We start from the raw sequence: 18,803 nt of genomic DNA, 5'->3' as shown, positions 1-18,803 counted from the left end.
CATTGTTCTCTGGTGGAAAGAGAAATGAAGCACACTGCTACCAAATGCATCTGAAATCCAAGTACCCGGGGATTCTTAAAGTCCATCTGGATGAAAAGAAGAACAAAGAGGCATAAACTCGAGGTAAACAGTCCATATGGAACCTGAGGGCAGTCTACCATATGCCAAGCACTGCTCCAAGAAGCTCCCGGTATCAGTTTATCCAGGCCTCAACTCTGAAAGCGTTCCTTGGGTCTATTTATAGATGAAGATTCTGAGATCCAGAGAGGTTAAGTGAATGCCTGGATTCCTGGAGCTTAAAAGAGGTAGTCAAAAGCAAATGGCCCTAGACGTTTTCTTCCAAACTTCAGGGCCACCCTCCACTCGGCTGTAATGGGTCCCCACAAAAACAGGGGCATATGCCCAGGACAAGCCCTGCCTCTTGCTTAACTAAACCAAGGCTGGCCTTGCTCTGGAACAGACACTTGGCCTCACTTTAAATCACCTCCCAAGGAGTATTTGGTTGTACCTGTTTGCCACGGCCGTGGGCTTGGGAATCGTAGAGAGATAGAGTTGTGCCTGCAGCGCCCAGCACAGAGCCTGGAATAGAACCAAAGCCTCATACACACAGTGTCCAGACTGTACAGACACAACCTCTGCCAAGAGGGCGGGCCTTCGTGTCAATCAGAGAGAAGGTAACACACATGGTTAATTCTTATCCTTTTTAGGGAGGCGGCAGGATGAGGTGAGGAGATTGGTTATTTCGAGAACTCCATTTCCTGAAGCCAGTGAGGCAAAGATACCAACTTCAAAACAATGGAAGCAGCCCCATTTCTCCCAGGAAAGTGTCCTTCCTCAAACGGCCACCCACAGGGGAGCCTTTGTGATCGGGGGGATGACAGCACCTGCGATCCAGGCATTTACTCGTCAGGCACACTCAAATTTACATCCCTCGTGATTATGTGTGATCACTGGGAAATCATTCAACTTTCTGGGACTCCATCTTTTCCTCTCTAAAATGAGCATAATGCCTACCTTCCTGGACTTTCTGGAGGTTCACATAAGATCATTTATGTAACATACTTGCCACAAAGAGGTTTTCGATGTGGTGGTTTCTTCCTCAGGACTGAAACATCATCTACCTAGGCCTGCAGAGACCCCAGGGACATTAACTGTCTGAAGCTATAGGAAGTAGATGAAGGCTGTGCCTCGCCCCATCAACAGAGCAAGAATTTGCTTAGGAGGTTGGGATTAACAGATATACACTACTATATATAAAATAGATAACCAACAGGGACCTACTGTATAGCACAGGGAACTCTACTCAATATTTTATAATAACCTATAAGGGAAAGGAATCTGAAAAAAGTGTATATATACATATATACGTATAACTGAATCACTTTGCTATACACCTGAAAGTACTTCAATAAAAGTAAATAAATTAATTAGAAAAAATTTTGATAGTTGCAGAGAATGACAGCAATCATTTCTAAAAACAAAAATTGAGAGAGGTAAGGAACCCAAGGCCATTCAGCCCGAAGAGTGTGCTGGCCCTGCACTGGCAGCTTTACTCAATGATCTTCAGAACTGCCTACGAGAAGGTGACTGTGTCCCCAGTTTAGAGAGGAGGAGGCCCCGCCTGCCGATGCAGGGGGCACGGTTCGTGCCCCGGTCCGGGAAGATCCCACGTGCCGCGGAGCGGCTGGGATCGTGAGCCGCGGCCGCTGAGCCTGCGCGTCCGGAGCCTGTGCTCCGCAATGGGAGAGGCCACAACAGTGAGAGGCCCGCGTACCGCAAAAAAAAAAAAAAAAAAATTATACAGAATCTAGAAAGGAGGAGGCCGAGGCCCAGTGAGTTTGTGTAACATCACTGCCTCCCTCTCTGAGTTGGTAAGACAACTTCCTGCTACCCTACGTTACCTCATTTAATCCATCAGGGAGTCACACAGGCTGGGGGTGCAGGGAGGGTCAGGGGTCAAACCTCTTCTCCCCCAAGAGTGATGAAATCCACTCCAGGCATCTCTTTCTCTGATTAAAACACATGGATGATAAATTACCAAACTCCTTGACGTGGAAATGTGAATGATAGGAGTGCCACTGACAACTGGTTCAGGGTGGTCGTCACAGAAGCAGAAAGAACTGTCACGCATAGCCTACCTCCTTGCCGTTCTTTTCTGACTCCTAAGCATCTGTGAGTGTCTGTGGGTGAAAGGAAATGAAGGTGATGCATTAGAAGGGAATCTGGAGGTCATAGTGGTCACAGATGAACATAAATCAACAACCTACTGCTTTGGTTTAATGTAACAGGAGCCTAAGTAGAGGATTCTTTCCCCCAAGGTAGCAAGGCTGTAAAATGAAAAGAGTCTGTCCTGACAATCATCAGTCTCTCCTGTTTGTGCTTATTCCTTTCTTTTTTCTTTTTTTAATTAATTTATTTTATTTTTATTTATGTATTTTTGGCTGTGTTGGGTCTTTGTTGATGCACATGGACTTTCTCTAGTTGCGGCGAGCGGGGTCTACTCTTCGTTGCGGTGCACGGGCTTCTCATTGCGGTGGCTTCCCTTGTTGCGGAGCACGGGCCGTAGGCGCACAGGCTTCAGTAGTTGTGGCATGCAGGCTCAGTAGTTGTGGCTCGCGGGCTCTAGAGCGCATGCTCAGTAGTTGTGGCTCCCGGGCTCTAGAGCACAGGCTCAGTACTTGTGGTGCACGGGCTTAGTTGCTCCGCGGCACGTGGGATCTTCCCGGACCAGGGCTCGAACCTGTGTCCCCTGCATTGGCAGGTGGATTCTTAACCACTGCACCACCAGGGAAGCCCTGTGCTTATTCCTTTCTGATGAAAGTTTTGGTGCCTTCAACCCTATTCACTTTCCTGTCTAGCCCTTCTTCCAGGAAAGCATCTCCTAGAAATCAGCCACACTTTTATGTTAATATACATCCACTTGTCTTCATTCAAAGGGTTATTTCCTCCCTTGGCCTTTTCTCTCATGATGGAACAAAAGTTTGGTGCCTCCAAACAATATTTCAGGCAACAGAGAAAGACTGGAGAGACAGCTTTGGAGAAACACTAGGACAGAGGCTATGTAGCCTCCTTGTAGAAGCAGGAAGTGGGAGATTGCTTCTCCAGCTCCCATCTGTTCCTGCAGACAAACAGGCTGCTGAGGGGCTCCTGACAGGCACCATGGAGAACAGGGTGGAACATTTCAGAAAATTTCTGGGCTTGTGCCTACCTGAAAAATTGTAGGATGATGGAGTAGAAAAATCAGGGACCTTAGAATCAAGGTGTAAATCTCATCTCTCCCACTTTCTAGCTGAAAGACCACTGGCAAGTTATTTAATTCCTTCATTTACCCATTCTGTTGAATAGGGATAATAATATTTGCGTATCGGTTGTTGATGGTGAGCATTACGTGGGATAGTGAATGTAAAATGGGTGGCAAATCATGGGAACTTGATAACCATTAGTTCCCGTTCTCTCTCCACCATGGTTGAGCAGATCATATAAGAGTAATTCTTCCATGGGATAGTAAAAGTAGTCAGTTAAGATCTAATATTTCCATGCAGCATTTTATCACTCATGAGTCTAGTGCCCGTCACTCCCAAGGCTGTATTTGCCAACATCCTGCTTTAAATGAATGAAGCAAAGCATGATGATGCATTTAATGGTCCTTGGGAATTGAACCTTGAAAATCCCAACATCTTCGGACCTTCTGGTTCCAGAGAGACAATATGGAGAGTCTGGGATGCCAGTTAAATTTGGATGGTGACCCAGAGAAAAAGAAGATTTGCTTCCCGGGGCATCTCCCTCTGCTCCCAGCCTTCTTGGTGTCGCCTCTCAGGATAACATATTCAAGACCATGGGAAGCACCTAAAGTCTTGAAGTTATCAACACAATGGCTTTGTAGGAATAAACTTCTTGACCATGATGAGGGCAATCCTTTCCCTCAAGTTACTGTTAAAGGTGCATCAGTACAAGTGCTCAAGTTTTTCAAAACCCTGTCCTATTGACAGTCACAGAACTCAAGGGTGAGTAGGTGGTGAGGGCTAGCTCCCAGGCTGACCATGAAGTTAAAGAAAGGCAGGGCCCAGGTGGCCAGGTCTGAGCCTCAAAAGTAGGAAACTGTGGATTGGTCTCTAGATCCAATCTGTCCCAGACCCTGGCTCACCTGCCCTTGCCTCCCACACACTTGCCCTTGGCCTTGACCACCTGACTTCATTCTAATCTCCCTGTGCCTTTGACCACGTTCTGGTCATTGTTTTACCCCATCTACTCACCTGCTCCAGTAAAACCCTGACTCAGTTTGTTTTGACCCTCCTCAGAAAATTCATCTATTTTGTCTTGATAATTCATTAAACACGATTTTAAATTGCTTCCATGGCTATTAGCCAAGTTAACTTTTTGAGTCAAATCTGATCATATATGATTCCTCAGGATGCCATACATTTCAGAAGCTTCCCAATATCTTAGCTTAGAGATGTAGGTTTTATGCTCTTGTAATTTAATTTAATCTATTCCAAAATCATGGTTATATACCATTTCTCATCTTTAATCTTGGGTATTTCTGCTTTCTCTCTTATTTTCTTGATTATATCTCAGAAGAGCATGTCCATTTTATTGGTTTCTTCAAAGAATCAGCTTTTAGGTTCACTTATAAATTCTAATGTTTTTCTATTTTTCTAATACATGAATTCCTACCATATTTATGGTTTATTGCTTCCGAATTTCCTCAGATTTCTCCTTTTTAATTTCTTGTGTTGAATGCTTTATTTATTTTCATTCTTTCTCATTGATTATTAAGAATTTAAGCCTATGGACTTGCTTCTAAGTACAACTTTGGTTACATTCCATAAGTTTTGGTATACAGTGTTGCTCTATGAATAGCTTGTAATTGTGGTTTTGATTTTCTTTTGTACACAAAAGTTGTTTAAGAAAGTCCTGTTTTTTCTTTCCATGTGATTAGGTTTTATTTTGCTTTGATTTTCCTGGTAAGTACTGCAACATGATTCTCCATCAGCAGGGATGACATTCTTTTTTTTTTTTTTTTTTTTTTTTTTTGCGGTATGCAGGCCTCTCACTGTTGTGGCCTCCCCCGTTGCGGAGCACAGGCTCCGGACGCTCAGACTCAGCGGCCATGGCTCACGGGCCCAGCCGCTCCGCGGCATGTGGGATCTTCCCGGACCAGGGCATGAACCCGCGTCCCCCGCATCGGCAGGTGGACTCTCAACCACTGCGCCACCAAGGAAGCCCAGGGATGACATTCTTATTCCACTTTTCAGAAAGAAGAACCTGAAGCATGGTGAGCTTAAGCAAGCAGACTGGAGCTTCTGAGATAATAAGCAATAAAACCAGAAATGAGAACCAAAACTTTTTGCATAAGAAGACAATCTCCAAGATCCTTATTCAGCAACAGGGAACGCGCACAACCATCAGTGGGCTTTTCCAGGGTTGGGGAGGGACGTGAAGAGTTTTCAGCAGCTAGAGACAAGGCCTCTAACAGGGCATGGAGGTCCTCCTTCAGTGACACTGAGAAGACACCTCCCAGAGTGCTGTGCGCTGCAGCACTGAGCAGGCTGTAAGGTGGTGAGTGGTGTTTCTCCATCTGCCAGCCTAGGTCCAGAAAGGCCCTGGAGAGTCTTAGTACACAAGTGCCCCAGATGCAAGCCTTCCAGCACCCAGAGGCCACAACTAGGCTTGTCCAAACGGGGCCAGTGCCCACATCACTCCCTAACTGTGTGCTACTCCCTAACTGTGCTTGTTATTTAATCCTATGGAGTAGTTCTCAGCCTCCTTCACTGATAAAAAAACCAAGGCTCAGAGAGGTTAGGGAACACATCCAGGGCAGGGTTGATGGTGCAAGATGGCAGTTCCTCAAAGGGTGACAAGACATGGCAGGAAAACATGGTGGTGGTTGAGACATTCCTATTTCAGAGCAGGCTTCTGGCAGGAGTTCAGCCAGGGTTTTGAACCTCTTTTATATAGTTAACTTTTAAATGATTTATTTCCAACAATCCTTCCCTAAGATGGGGGGGTACTTTATCCAGCCCTGGGTACTATAGGTTTAGGGTGGTACCCCGTACATGGCAGGTGCTCAGTTAACGTGGGGTTGGGAGGTTCCTTCACCCCTTTCTCACTCTAGCTTGGGGCTCAAGCTGGAAGGCCATGGCCTACCTTTTGCAGAGTCTGACACCAGTAAACTGCTAGGACTGGCAGAGCCCAGAGAGACCATGATGTCCAGGGGTTCACTACTGGGGTTCATGGGTACAATTCAGGGGGTGCCTAAAATCTGGATAGGAAACACATCTTTATCCTCCCTAATCTCACAGCAATTCAGGATTTCCTTTACTGTGTATGTAGGCAGCAGACCACAGCAGTCCTAGCTGTGGATCTAGGACCTGGGACTTTGTGACCAACAGAAATCACAGGTGCTTGCGCGGCACGTCACAGTTATCACAGACATCTCAGAAAATCATTTACATCCATCGCTACTTCAGAATTAGGATAGGTATTACACCCACAACCAGGTTTTGTCACTTAATGTGTTAATAAATAAGCATATATATTGCACTATCACAATTTATAAATCTTTTGATAGCTATTTCAATATAATTAGTTCCCTTTATAATCTAATGTATTTTATTTTACTAATTAAAAAACATGACCCTGAGAAGGGGTTTATATGTTTCACCAGACTACTACAGAGGTCCATGGTCCAAAAACATGTTTAAGAACCCTGGTTATATAATTATTAGAGAAAGGCAAATCAAAGCCACAATGAAGTATCACCTCACACTGGTCAGAATGGCCATCATCAAAAAGTCTACAAACAATAAATGCTGGAGAGGGTGTGGAGGAAGGGGAAACTTCCTGCACTGTTGGTGGGAATGTAAATTGTTACAGCCACCGTGGAGACCAGTATGGAGGTTCCTTAAAGACTAAAAATAGAGCTACTCTATGATCCAGCAATCCGATTTCTGGTCATATACCCAGAAAAGATGAAAACTCTGATCCAAAAAGATATGCACCCCAATGTTCATAGCAGCACTATTTACAACAGCCAAGACATGGAAGCAACCCAAGTGCCCATCAACACACGATTGGCTTAAGAGTCTGTGGTGTATATATACAATGGAATATTACTTAGTCATAATGAACAATGAGATATTGCAATTTGCAGCAACATGGATGGACCTAGAGAATTTTATACTAAGTGAAGTAAGTCAGACAGAGAAAGACAAATATGCGATATCACTTACATGTGGAATCTAAAAAGTAATACAAATGAATCTATGTACAAAACAGAAACAGACTCACAGACACAGAAAATAAACTTATGGTTACCAAAGGGGAAAAGGAAGGGGGAGGGATAAACTAGGAGTATGGGCTTAACAGATACAAACTACTAAACATAAAATAGATAAGCAACAAGGATTTACTGTATAGCACAGGGAAGTATATCAATACCTTGTAATAACCTATAATGGAAAATCTAAAACAATTATATATATATATATATATATATATATATAATTCAGTTATATATATACATATATTTGAATCACGTCACTGTGTACCCAAAACTAACACAATATTGTAAATCACCTAAACTTGAATTAAAAAAAAGAAGAACCCTGGTTATAGACAAGGAAATAGGCCCAGAGAGGAGAAGTGATCCACCCAAGGTCATACAGCAGAGCTGGGACCAGACTCCATCTTCCAACCCCACTAGCACAGGATGAGTTACAATAAGGGGGACATGGGGGTGTGGGTATGTGTGTCATCATATGACACAGCTTAGTCATATGAGGACTCGTGACAGCTGTGGGAGGAAGGGCCAAGGCAGGGCAAGGGTAAAGGGAAGACTGCACCGTCTGCAGTCCTGCCTGCTCAGCCAGGGAGGCCCTCAAAGCAGCAGTTACAAGTATTTAGTATTTGTTTTCCCGAAGTCTGCTCACATTGAACCAACTAATAGATTAGATGATCCTTCGGTGGCCACACAAGAGGGTGGTAGGGCTTGATTTGTCTTTGCAGTTAAAACCCACATCACGTACATGCGTTCTTTATACTCGTATTTGAGCAGCTTAGGGAGAGGATATAATCCCTCAATATAATACCTCACAAGGGTGGGCGTGCTTGTCTGTAGACTAGGAAGCCCTCCACTTAGAGAATGGTCCTTTACCCCATTACCTGAGACTTGCTGAGGTCAGTAACTTGGAATCAGAAAGAAGGTGCTTCTCAAAGGACAGTGTACACACGTTTAGCGGAGACTAAATCACTGCACCCAGCATTTTGCAAACTGGGTGCCTGGGACTCCTGGCACACAGCCACCATGCTCCTGGCCTTCTCCAAACGCCTGACTCATCTCCTCATGCTGAGCCCTCACTTGGCATTCCTTCTCTACACTTCACTACTTTTCATCATTATCACTATTATTATTACAGGGTAGCAACTGCTACAGCTCGAGGACTGCTAGCAGGCAGGAACTGTCCGTAAGGGAGGCTGCTGCATAAACAACCATTTAAAATACTGTGTGATCAGCGTCGGGATCGGTGAGCACAAGGCTTCCGGGCACTTAGCTGAGTCCCGAAGAAGCAACATAGGCACCAAAGGAGTTTCAGGCAGAGAGAACAGCACATGCAAAGGCACTGTGGTAAGAGATAGCATGGCCCATTCAGTCCTCAGCAGGACTTCCCATCTGCCTGGTGCAGAATGCAACTGTGTCATGTCCCAGTTGGCTATAACAGTCCGGATGCGATTTATTGGAAAGGTGGACTTTATCCTGGTCTCAGAGGAAAGGTGGCGAGAGTACTCTCGGAGGGGGTTCCAGCCCGGAAGAGTGGTGCAGGGGACTTCCCACCTCCAGCTCTAGGAGAACACCTGCCCCAGACCTGGAGAGAAGCTGGCTGGTGGGGATTAGAGTAAGTCAGGTTCCTGTGTGCTGTCCACAGCCATGGAACCCCCGCCCACCCCCACTCAGGGCGATCTGGAGAGATCCACGACCTATAAATTCAGGAACAACCCGAAGGGAATGTGCAAATCCAGTCTCTGCAGTGAGCTTCTCATTTCCACAGGGTTACAGAGAGTGGGGGCTAAGTGGATTTGTGGACCTGTGTTAGCAGCTAACTGATGCACCAGATAAAGGTAACTGTCCATTCACTTGCATTTATCTACACGCCTTTTAATTCCTCGCCTTTGAAGTGTTAACTACGGCACTGCTTACAAAATAGAATTTGATCCAGAAAAGCTCGCTTTGAGAAAATGATCAACGTTACTATTTCTGTGTGAATTGAGAAGGTTGGAGTCTTGGGGAAAAGCTTGGGATTCCCTCGGGGAATCTTGCTTCTTGGCCCCCAGGCAGAGAGGAAGGGGTGTCTCCTCCTGTTCACCTCTGCTCAGGGCTTCCCTCTGCCAGAGCACTGGGCCAGTGTCCAGTCCTGGTCTGTTTCCTCCTCTGTCCTCTCTCCAGGCTGGAAATTCACTGACAGCAGGGATCAAGGTTTATCTTTTCCAGGTTTTTTGGCACAGACCCGACCCCAAAAGATGCTCAGAAAATGCTGAATGAGTGACAAGAATGGCACACCCATGAAACTCAGACCCAGCACTCAGTATGTATGCCTGTGAAACTCAGATGTTTCCCTGTGTTGCCCACCACTGTGGTTAACCAGTTACCCAGGTCAACCACAAGTCTCATTACCCCAGATCCCACAGAGGGCAGCCCACTGGTGTTGGGTCCAGTCTCTAAAGGGCTTGCTCTAGCAGCCAGATGGGGAGTACTTCCTCTGGACCAGGCATCCCTGAGGCCCCATCACATCAGTCATCCCATCTGGACCTGCCATTGCGAGGCTCAGCTCACTCAGACAGTCAGGGTGTGGCAGAGCTGGGTCCCCTGAGATCCAGGGTTTCCGCATGTCTGGGAAAGCTGAGGCTGCCCTTGCCCTTGCCAAGTTCACTTCTAAGAGGACTTTGGGTATTGTATCAAGGCAGCTCCTGGTCAATTTTGCAGGTTAGCAGTGGGACAGCCTTGGTTATAGTCGTAAAAAGCCTACCTCCCCTGACCCCATTCCCCCACCTCACACACCTCTTCTCCAGTAATATCACACCTGACCTTCACTGACAAGTTTATTCTCCTGTATCTGGAGGACTAGCCTTTCAGCTTTTCCAACAGTACGTATATTACATTATTCCCTCGAAGCTAGGCTATCTGCACAAATAAGGCATAATGACAGAAGAAAGAAGGGTAACAACCCTTTATTGAACTCTTCCTATATGCCAAGAACCTTGCTGAGTTATTTACACACATGGTATTTAGTTCTCCTAACAGCCGTGAAGGAGTTTCATTATCCTGATTTTATGGATGAGGAAACCGAGGCTCAGAGAGATGAAGCAGTTTGTCAAAAGCCACAGAGCTGGTCGGGCAGGGCTAGGGATTTGCTCCTGAAACAGGGATTTCCACAGGGATTTCAGCTGCTCCTGAGATCTGCCTGTGATGATGTTCTGCTTAATCCCATCGTTAAGTGAAACCATTATATCCTGAATAAGCTCTTTCTGCATTACTAAGAGTCCCTAATTTCTGTTGTTTAAAATGCATACTCTCTTTGGACATTTTGTTTTCTTAGTAAGCTAAACACTTCTGTTGCAATTTGGGAAATCATAGATTGAGGATCCACGGAAGCCGCAGAGATGGGAAGACACAGGGCCAAGGAGCAGGCCCACGCGGCTGCCTCCCAGGGAGTAGCTGAAAAGGGCCAGTTCCTTCACTGCACGGACCTCAGTCTCTCACCTGAAAAATGGGGATAATCATATCCAACCCGCCATGCTCAGAGGAGGCCACCGGGAGGACTGGACATGATGGTAAGTGTGCAACGGCTCGACACATGGGCCTGCGAAGGAGGCCGGGGTGAGGTCCTGTGTCCCCTGGCACCCTCTTGTGTAGCTTTCAATGGTGCCCTGCTCATGAGCACACGTACCTCCAGCAAGGGCAGGCCTGTGTCCCAGTTCCTAGCACGTCACCGTGAGTCATCTATTCAGCATTGAACATACAATTTTGGAGCCCCCATTGTGTCCCGGGCATGGTTCCAGACCCTGGGGAGATGGCAGTGGACCAGCTCTGCCCAGGTGGAGCTGCTGCCGGCCTCCTGGGGATGAAAGCCCACACTCCTGGGGCACTCATCACGGCTGTTCCAGGTACCTGGTGCATCTCAGTCCAATTGATGCTCGCCCACGCAACTCTGAGGGAGGAGCCAGCATTACAGCTAAGGAAACCGAAGCACAGAAGGTTAGGTAAGTTGCCCCAAGTTGCACAGGTGGGAGGCAGCAAAGCTGGGTTTGAACTGCGCGGTCTGGCGCCAGAGCTCACACGCCATCAGCACTCTCTGCTGCCGCGTATCTCTACCTGCTTTCCCTCTGTCTCCAACCCTTTCACCTTTTCCTCCGCAGCTTCTCCTGCTCTCCTTTCTGGTAGCCCCCTCCCTGCGTCCCAGGCCCTCGTCCGTCCTGGAAGCACAGCAGCCTCCCTCTGGCCTTCCTGCCTCTTCTAGCCTCTGCCCAGCTCCCACGTAGCCTCTGTCACCTCCATTCCATCTTGCCTCCCACCCCAGCTGAGTCCCCAAGAGTCCAGGTGTAGAGCCCTGGCCTCAAGGCCCACCACGGTCTGCTCTGACATGCATTTCTGCGTTTCTCTACCCGCTCCCCAATGCTCAGTTAACAAAAACTATCCTCCGCGCCAGAGAGCCTAAACTTTTGGGGGAATCGCTGGCCTTTTTGAGAAAGCTATGGACCATCCTTCCCCAGGAAAAAAACATGTATGAATACTTCCCAAAGTTAGCACGCGCCTTCTGCACTGTCACGATGCCACCATCATGAAGACCCCAGCAATAGACACACACATTGTTTTTTTCCTAAAGATTTTGATTTTTTGATGTGGACCAATTTTTTTAAAGTCTTTCTTGAATTTGTTACAATATTGCTTCTGCTGTACGTTGTGGTTTTTTGGCAGCCGAGGCATGTGGGATCTTAGCTCCCCAGTCAGGGATCGAACCTGTGTCCCCTGCATTGGAAGGCGAAGTCTTAACCACTGGACCGCCAGGGAAGTCCCTAGACAGACAGATCTTATTACTGTTCCTCAGTTCCTTAAACGTGTGTCTTTCCATCTCCCTCTCAACATTTTCTCCCACCCCAGATGCTTCCTCCATTCCTCTCTTCCATCTAATGAAATCCTCGTGACCCATCAAAACCCAGCTCCAATGTCACTAGGCCAGACAAGAGCTCTCCCCTGATGTTTTCACCACCAGCTGCCCTCATGGGATTTCAGTGCTCCCTGCCTGGAATTTGGGACCACACCTCATTTCTACCTACTCCAATGGACCTCTTTAGGGCAAGGATGCTGGCTTAGCTGTCTCACAATCTTTCACCTCATGCAGCACAGAGCTCTGTAGACAGCAGGCATATGGTGTCCATTTTTTGAAAAAAACTGAAAACTGGAAGCAGCCATCCTTATTTCCAAATAGAAGATTCTAGGATGCTAATGAAATGGAAATGGATGTTTCATCATCTCTGTCCCACTAATAAGGCCCTGCAAAGGGTGGGCTTCTGGAAAATTTCACCAGACATAAGCCTAGGAAAATGATCTCTTGCCTTTGCCATTTGTTAACAATATAAACATTTCATACCCACTCATTACTGCAGTTCTTGAATTCCTACTTAAATTTCTATTCCTTTAGTAATGGTAACCTAGTTTATGGGAATCTATGGCTTCAAAATAAGGTCAGATCCTGATAATTAGTTGTGATCCATATTTTGTATCTGATAATTAGCTTATAGCTGCAATGAAAATTGGGCCCTACATTTTTGGAAGGTGGAGTATTTTAAGACAGCAAGGTATTCTTCATGTGCTCTGATCTCTGCTTTGTTAAAAGTTTGTTAAAGTGAGAACTATAACATAGGAGAAACATGAATATATTTGCTCTCAAGATGCAATTAAAACAGAATGCAAATATGACTAATGAGACGATTAACTTTTCTAGAAATATTATGCAAGAAAATCAATTCCTGGGATGTAACACTTCTGTGCTAAAAAATTCAGTTTGATGGCATCAGTGACCAAAGGGATCTAGGAAGAAAAGACATTGCTACTGTCAGGGAAGGCTGAGGAGGGCACGAAAAGTACCCATGTCTTTCTAGCTTGATCTGCTCAGCTAGGAAACAGCTGCTGCTGCGAACGCTCCCATGTGGCTCCCGCATGTGTGCTGCTCTGAGCAATTCTTTTCAACACGGCACCGCTAGAATGGCATTAATTCAGGAGTCAGGAACACTTGGTTCAAATCTCAGCACCACACCGGTTACAGCTAAGTGGCCTTAGATGGTCCATATCATTGCTCTGGGCCTTGATTTCTTCCCCTGTGAAATGCAGATTGTGATACCTGTCTCACGGACAGGTGAGGATTCCATGAGCCAATGCATGTGAAGCACTCGGTATGGCGATTAGCAGGCTGATGTGTCCTAGAGAAATTGCTATCGAAGCTGCTGAGTGGGGAGGGCACAGAAACCCCCTGTTCCAGGAAGAGGCTCTGGCATGAGGTAGGGATTCCAGCAAGGATGACTCAAGAGTCAGGATACTGGGTCCCACCCCGCCCTTCACGTTCAAGCCAAGTGATCTCGGGCATCGTTGTCATTCTTTCAACGTCCATAAAACAACAGCATTTGCCTAAGTGATTTCCAAGGCACTGCTCTGGGAACCCAGCACTGTCCAATGCTACAAAATAGTTCACACTTTTTTCCAAATAGTTTGTTACAAAGTAGCCTCATTTGTGACCTTTTCCATGCTTATTTGGGTTTCGGTCCACAGTTTGTAACCAGAATTACACTGCAATTAAACAGTCCAATCTGTAGCCCTTAAGGGCCTCTAAGTTCTGCAAACTCTCTCTCTCTCTCTCAGTCCTCATTCAGGAGCTGCACCCTATCTTTCCAACCATGTGTGTGGGCATTGATCCAACCCACGTGTTCCATGAGCCAGGCTGAGGATACAGAACATGGTCCTGTCCTCAGGAAAACTGGAGTCCAGTGGGGATGGCAGACCAGAGAATGACAAGGCCAACCGGGTGGGTCATGGTCTACAACAGAGAGCGCACAGGGGCCCCGCAGGCAGAGAGGGGGTTGGCAGGGTTAGGAAAGGCTTCCTGGAGGAGGTGATGCTCAAGCTGAGCCTTGGTCATCCAACCAGACATTCATCCAACAAGCAGTCTGCAACTATTTATTGAGCACCTACTGTGTATGAGGCATTTTGCTCGATGCTGAGGCTATAACACTGAATGTAACCATGTCATTTCCTACCTCAAGAATCCACAATACTGGGCATATATCTGGAGAAAACTCTAATTCAAAAAGGTACATGCACCCCAATGTTCATAGCAGCACATTAGCACAATAACCAAGACATGGAAGCAACGTAAATGTCCATCAACAAACGAATGGATAAAGAAGATGTGGTATATATACACAATGGAGTACCACCCAGTCATAAAAAAGAATGAAATAACGCCACTTGCAGCAACATGGATGGGCCTAGAGATTATCATACTACTGAAGTAAGTCAGAAAGAGAAAGACAAATATCATATGATATCACCTACACGTGGAATCTAAAATATGACACAAATGAACTTATTTACGAAACAGAAACAGACTCACAGACATAGAAAACAAATGTATTGTTACCAAAGGGGAAAGGGGGTGGAGGAAGGATAAATTAGGATTTGGGGATTAGCAGATACAAACTACTATATATAAAATAAACAATAAAGCCCTACTGTATAGCACAGGGAACTGTATTCAATATCCTGTAATAAACCATAATGGAAAAGATTATGAAAAAGAATATGAATATATATGTATAACCAAATCACTCTGCTGTACACCAGAAGCTAACGCAACATTGTAAATCAACTATACTTCAATAAAAAGAAAAAAATTTTAATAAATAAAAATGGCAAAAAAAAAAAAAGGCTCCACAATGGCTCACTCTAGCCACTCATTGCAGCGCTCATTCTATACCCTTCTGCCTTACTGACAGAACCTCCCCACTGTGGCTTGGCACCCAACCCCAGCAAGCAAGCATCTTTTTTCCCAGAATGCCCCGCCATCCTAGACTCCCTCCCCGCATCCAAATTCAGCCCAAAGCCATCGGCACTCTCCAGTTCGGCCTCCTCCCAGGCCTTCTCTTTATACTGATGCCAAAGGCCCCCGTGCACATCTGCTCCTGATGGGGTCAGCATGAGAGGCACCCCAGCTATTTCACTTCCACGTATCTCACACCCCCAACTCAACTCCTTTGAGCGGGGGCCCTTGTTTCCTTCTTCTTTTATACTTTATCGTGCCAAGGACAGCTCTAAACGCCAGGCAGACTGGGAGACTGATGAATAGGGTGCTGAAATGAGATGTTTCCTCTACTTGTTATCACCTTCCTAAGATTAGCACTAAACCAGGGCATGTTTTGTTTTCTTGTCTGAGGTGTCAGAAGGAAAAAGGCATCATTTACTGAATATCTACTACATGCTGGGTACCGTGCTGGATGCTTTCATTTCACCTCTTTTTAACCCCCTCCACAAGCCTGCAGGCTAGCATTTTTATTTCCTTATTGCATACACAGAAACCAAGGTTTAAGGAGGTAGGTTAGGGACTTTCCTGGTGGTCCAGTAGTTGACTCGATGCTGCAGGGGGCTCAGGTTTGATCCCCACTCGGGGAACTAACGTCCCACATGGCGCGCGGCTCGGCCAAAAGATTTAAAAAAAAACGGAGGTAGGTTAACTTGCCCAGGGCCTCACCACTAGTCAGGGGCAAACCTGAGGTTTAAACACAGCTAGGCGATTCTGAAATCTAAGCTGTTCTTCCTCCACCAAGCTTTTTCTCAGGAACACACGCCCTTTTCGACTTCCAAAGACCTGCTTAAATTCTGCAATCTGGAAAGATACACAGAACTTGTTTGCCGTATGATTATGGTGGCTTGAAATCAGGTGAAAATCCAGGGCCTGCTCAAGGAGAGGAAAGCCCATCCGAGCCAGGGTTTAAGCAAACAAGATAAGAAGAATAAGAAAATGGTTTCTGGACACTGCCATCCATCTCTGGGAAGCCGTAGATGGGAGGCAGCAGGTGATGAAGTGGAATGAAATTCTGAGAGAAAAAAAAAAAAGATGAAAATGGAGGTTTACACATCACTGAGCTGCCTTCCTATCTAGAGGGAAAACCCAACATTAATAAAACAGAAAACCTTCAACAAAATCAAGCCAATTTTTCTGTCAAGTTCAGAAACAACAGTCCATAAACCTACAGGCGTTTCCCAGGTGTGTTCCAGAAATAGCCAGGTTTCTGAGAAGTTGGGTGGAAATGAAATTGAGGGGGAGCTCAGTCCCTGCTAATCGTGTGAGGGAAAGCTGCCTTTGTGGCTGCAGGATGGAATAGAAGGAGTGTCTCTCGTGACATCAGCTTTAAGTTTTCCTCCTAAGTGCCCTCCTCCCCAGTCAGGGCCATCCTTGACAGGGAGTTAACAGTAGTCGACAAACGCTTAATACACAGCAGAGTGCTCAGTGAGTCAACCTCTGCTAATAAATTTGTCCATGAAGAACACTCACACACACACACACACACACACACACACACAGAGTGCAGGGTCTCCTACAGACAGACCCACTCGCACCCTACTTACTAGTCAAGAGGGGGCGCTTTTGTCTCCTTCCCTGGTACCAGGTAGGGGCCTCTGGCAGAGACAGGGGCATGTGGGTGTCAGTGGTGTGAGAGGAGGTTACAGCAGAGTCTGTGGGGTCGGACAGATCTAGTTTTGAAAGTCATTCCCACCACTTACTGGCTACACAGCCTTGGGTTTGTGCATCTTACTTTCCTTACCCGGCCCTTGGGGTGTAATCCCTTACCTCTTGTTATCCTGATGTCTCAGCATCTGTCAAGGAGGGAAAAGCATGCCTATTTCTTGGCTTAAAGTAAGAACTTAAAAGGATAGTGTAAAGCTCTTGGCATAGGGAGGGCACTTAATAAATGCCTGGCCTCCTTACTTGGCCCACCCTCCCCGAATCTGGCCAGGTCTTTTTTTTTTTTCTTTATAATTTTTATTAGAGTAGAATTGATTTACAATGTTGTGTCAGTTTCTGCTGTACAGCAAAGTGAATCAGTTATACATATACACGTATCCACTCTTTTTTAGATTCTTTTCCCATATAGGTCATTACAGAGCATTGAGTAGAGTTCCCTGTGCTACACAGTAGGTCCTTATTAGTTACCTATTTTATATATAGCAGTGTGTATATGTCAGTCCCAATCTCCCAATTCATCCCTCCCCCACCCTTACCCACTGGTAACCATATGTCTATTTTCTACATAAAGGCCCAGCTCACCCTCACTTCCTCCAGGAAGCACTCCTTGACTATATGGGTCCCCAAGGACCACTCCCTCCCATGAGCTCTGTGGTACTATTGGTCACCACCAGCCCCTTGTGGTCACTCACCACCTTGTCCTGTGTGCTGGGAATCCCCAGCCGGACTGAGCTGCCTGAGAACCAACTGTGGTCACCCACTGGGGTCAGGCCCAAGCCTCCTTCCAAGCAGACAGTTAGTAAATCTGTGCCTACAGACAAGGCATTCAATCACCCAAGAGGGGTTTCCAATGACAGAGAGGCTCCTCACGTGCATTAACCCTGACTATGCCCAAGCATTTGACAGTAATCATCTCACTCTATCCTACCACATCCCTCTGAGACAAGGGTTACGGAGTCCATTTCACAGATGAAGAAACTGAGGCTCACAGAGGTGAGTTAATTGTTTCCCCAAAGCCGTGAAGCTCAGAGGGGCAGGAATGGAGGAAGAACCATGAGGGAGGAAGGGAAGAAGGAGAGATGGGTGATGGAGAGTGGGGCCGACAGAGACAGAGGGTCAGCCAGGAGGGACTCCTCTTTGTTGAGCCCCTGTGGTGAGCAGCTCTGAGCTGGCCTCATACCCGCCCCTTCCCTTAAGGCCTTCCCCACCACTTGGGAGGCGTCTGGTGCTCTTGGCACTGGCCACACACTTCTGTTTATCATGCCCAGTGAAAGCTAGTGAGAGAGTCACCGTGGCCCTGACCTCTATCCCCGGCCAGCTGACCAGCCGGTTTATCTTCTGTACAGTCCAGTAACTCCGGAGAACCAGAATTGGAACTAGATTGCTTTCCTCTAATAAAATTTACAGTGTATACAAATTCAATAACATCATCGTGTGTGCCAATGGTGGCCGAGGAGCCCAAGTCACTTACACACATCCATCACCAGGGTACGGAGTCGGGGCATGAAACTGTCTCCCACCCAGAGCCCAGAGGACGGCAGAGGCACAGCGAGGGCACAGAGGGGCTGCCGACTGGGAGGGCCGGGCTCTTGGGCAGGGCCCATCCTCCCTGCACCCAGGAGGGACAGGGAGCCCACACGGATGCTCTGGGAGACCTGACTGCCAGCTCCACCCGTAGGAAGGGTCTGTGCTCACTCCTGCAGACCCATGGTTGGCTATGTTTTCCTGATGGCAGCTATGTCTGTCCTTACCACACAGCCTAGGGAAGGCAGAAACGACGTACTGTGCCCACACCCGAGGCATGCTATTTAATCCTCCCCAGATCCTCGCTGTGCAGAAGTGGGGCTGTCAGAGAAGGAAAGTGAGCTCAGAGAGGTTAGGTAACGTGTCCAAGGCCACACAACCTACAAATTGACAAGCTGTGCTTGGAACCCAGGTTTGCTGGGCTCCAAGCACAGGCCAAGGATTTTCCAAACCGGAGGAGAAGGCTGCACTTCAGAAGAGAAGCTCAGG

At 46.7% G+C, this 18,803-nt stretch overlaps 1 protein-coding gene across 1 annotated transcript in view; it reads right to left on the bottom strand.

Moving 5' to 3' along the window:
• Positions 1-18,803, bottom strand: part of CLSTN2 (calsyntenin 2) — a 634,366-nt gene that overhangs the window by 509,163 nt on the left and 106,400 nt on the right. The window lies entirely within an intron of this gene.

The sequence above is a fragment of the Delphinus delphis genome, chromosome 4 (genome assembly GCF_949987515.2).
Source record: "Delphinus delphis chromosome 4, mDelDel1.2, whole genome shotgun sequence".
NCBI lineage: Eukaryota > Metazoa > Chordata > Mammalia > Artiodactyla > Delphinidae > Delphinus > Delphinus delphis.
This window is presented reverse-complemented; position numbering and strand designations above follow the sequence as displayed.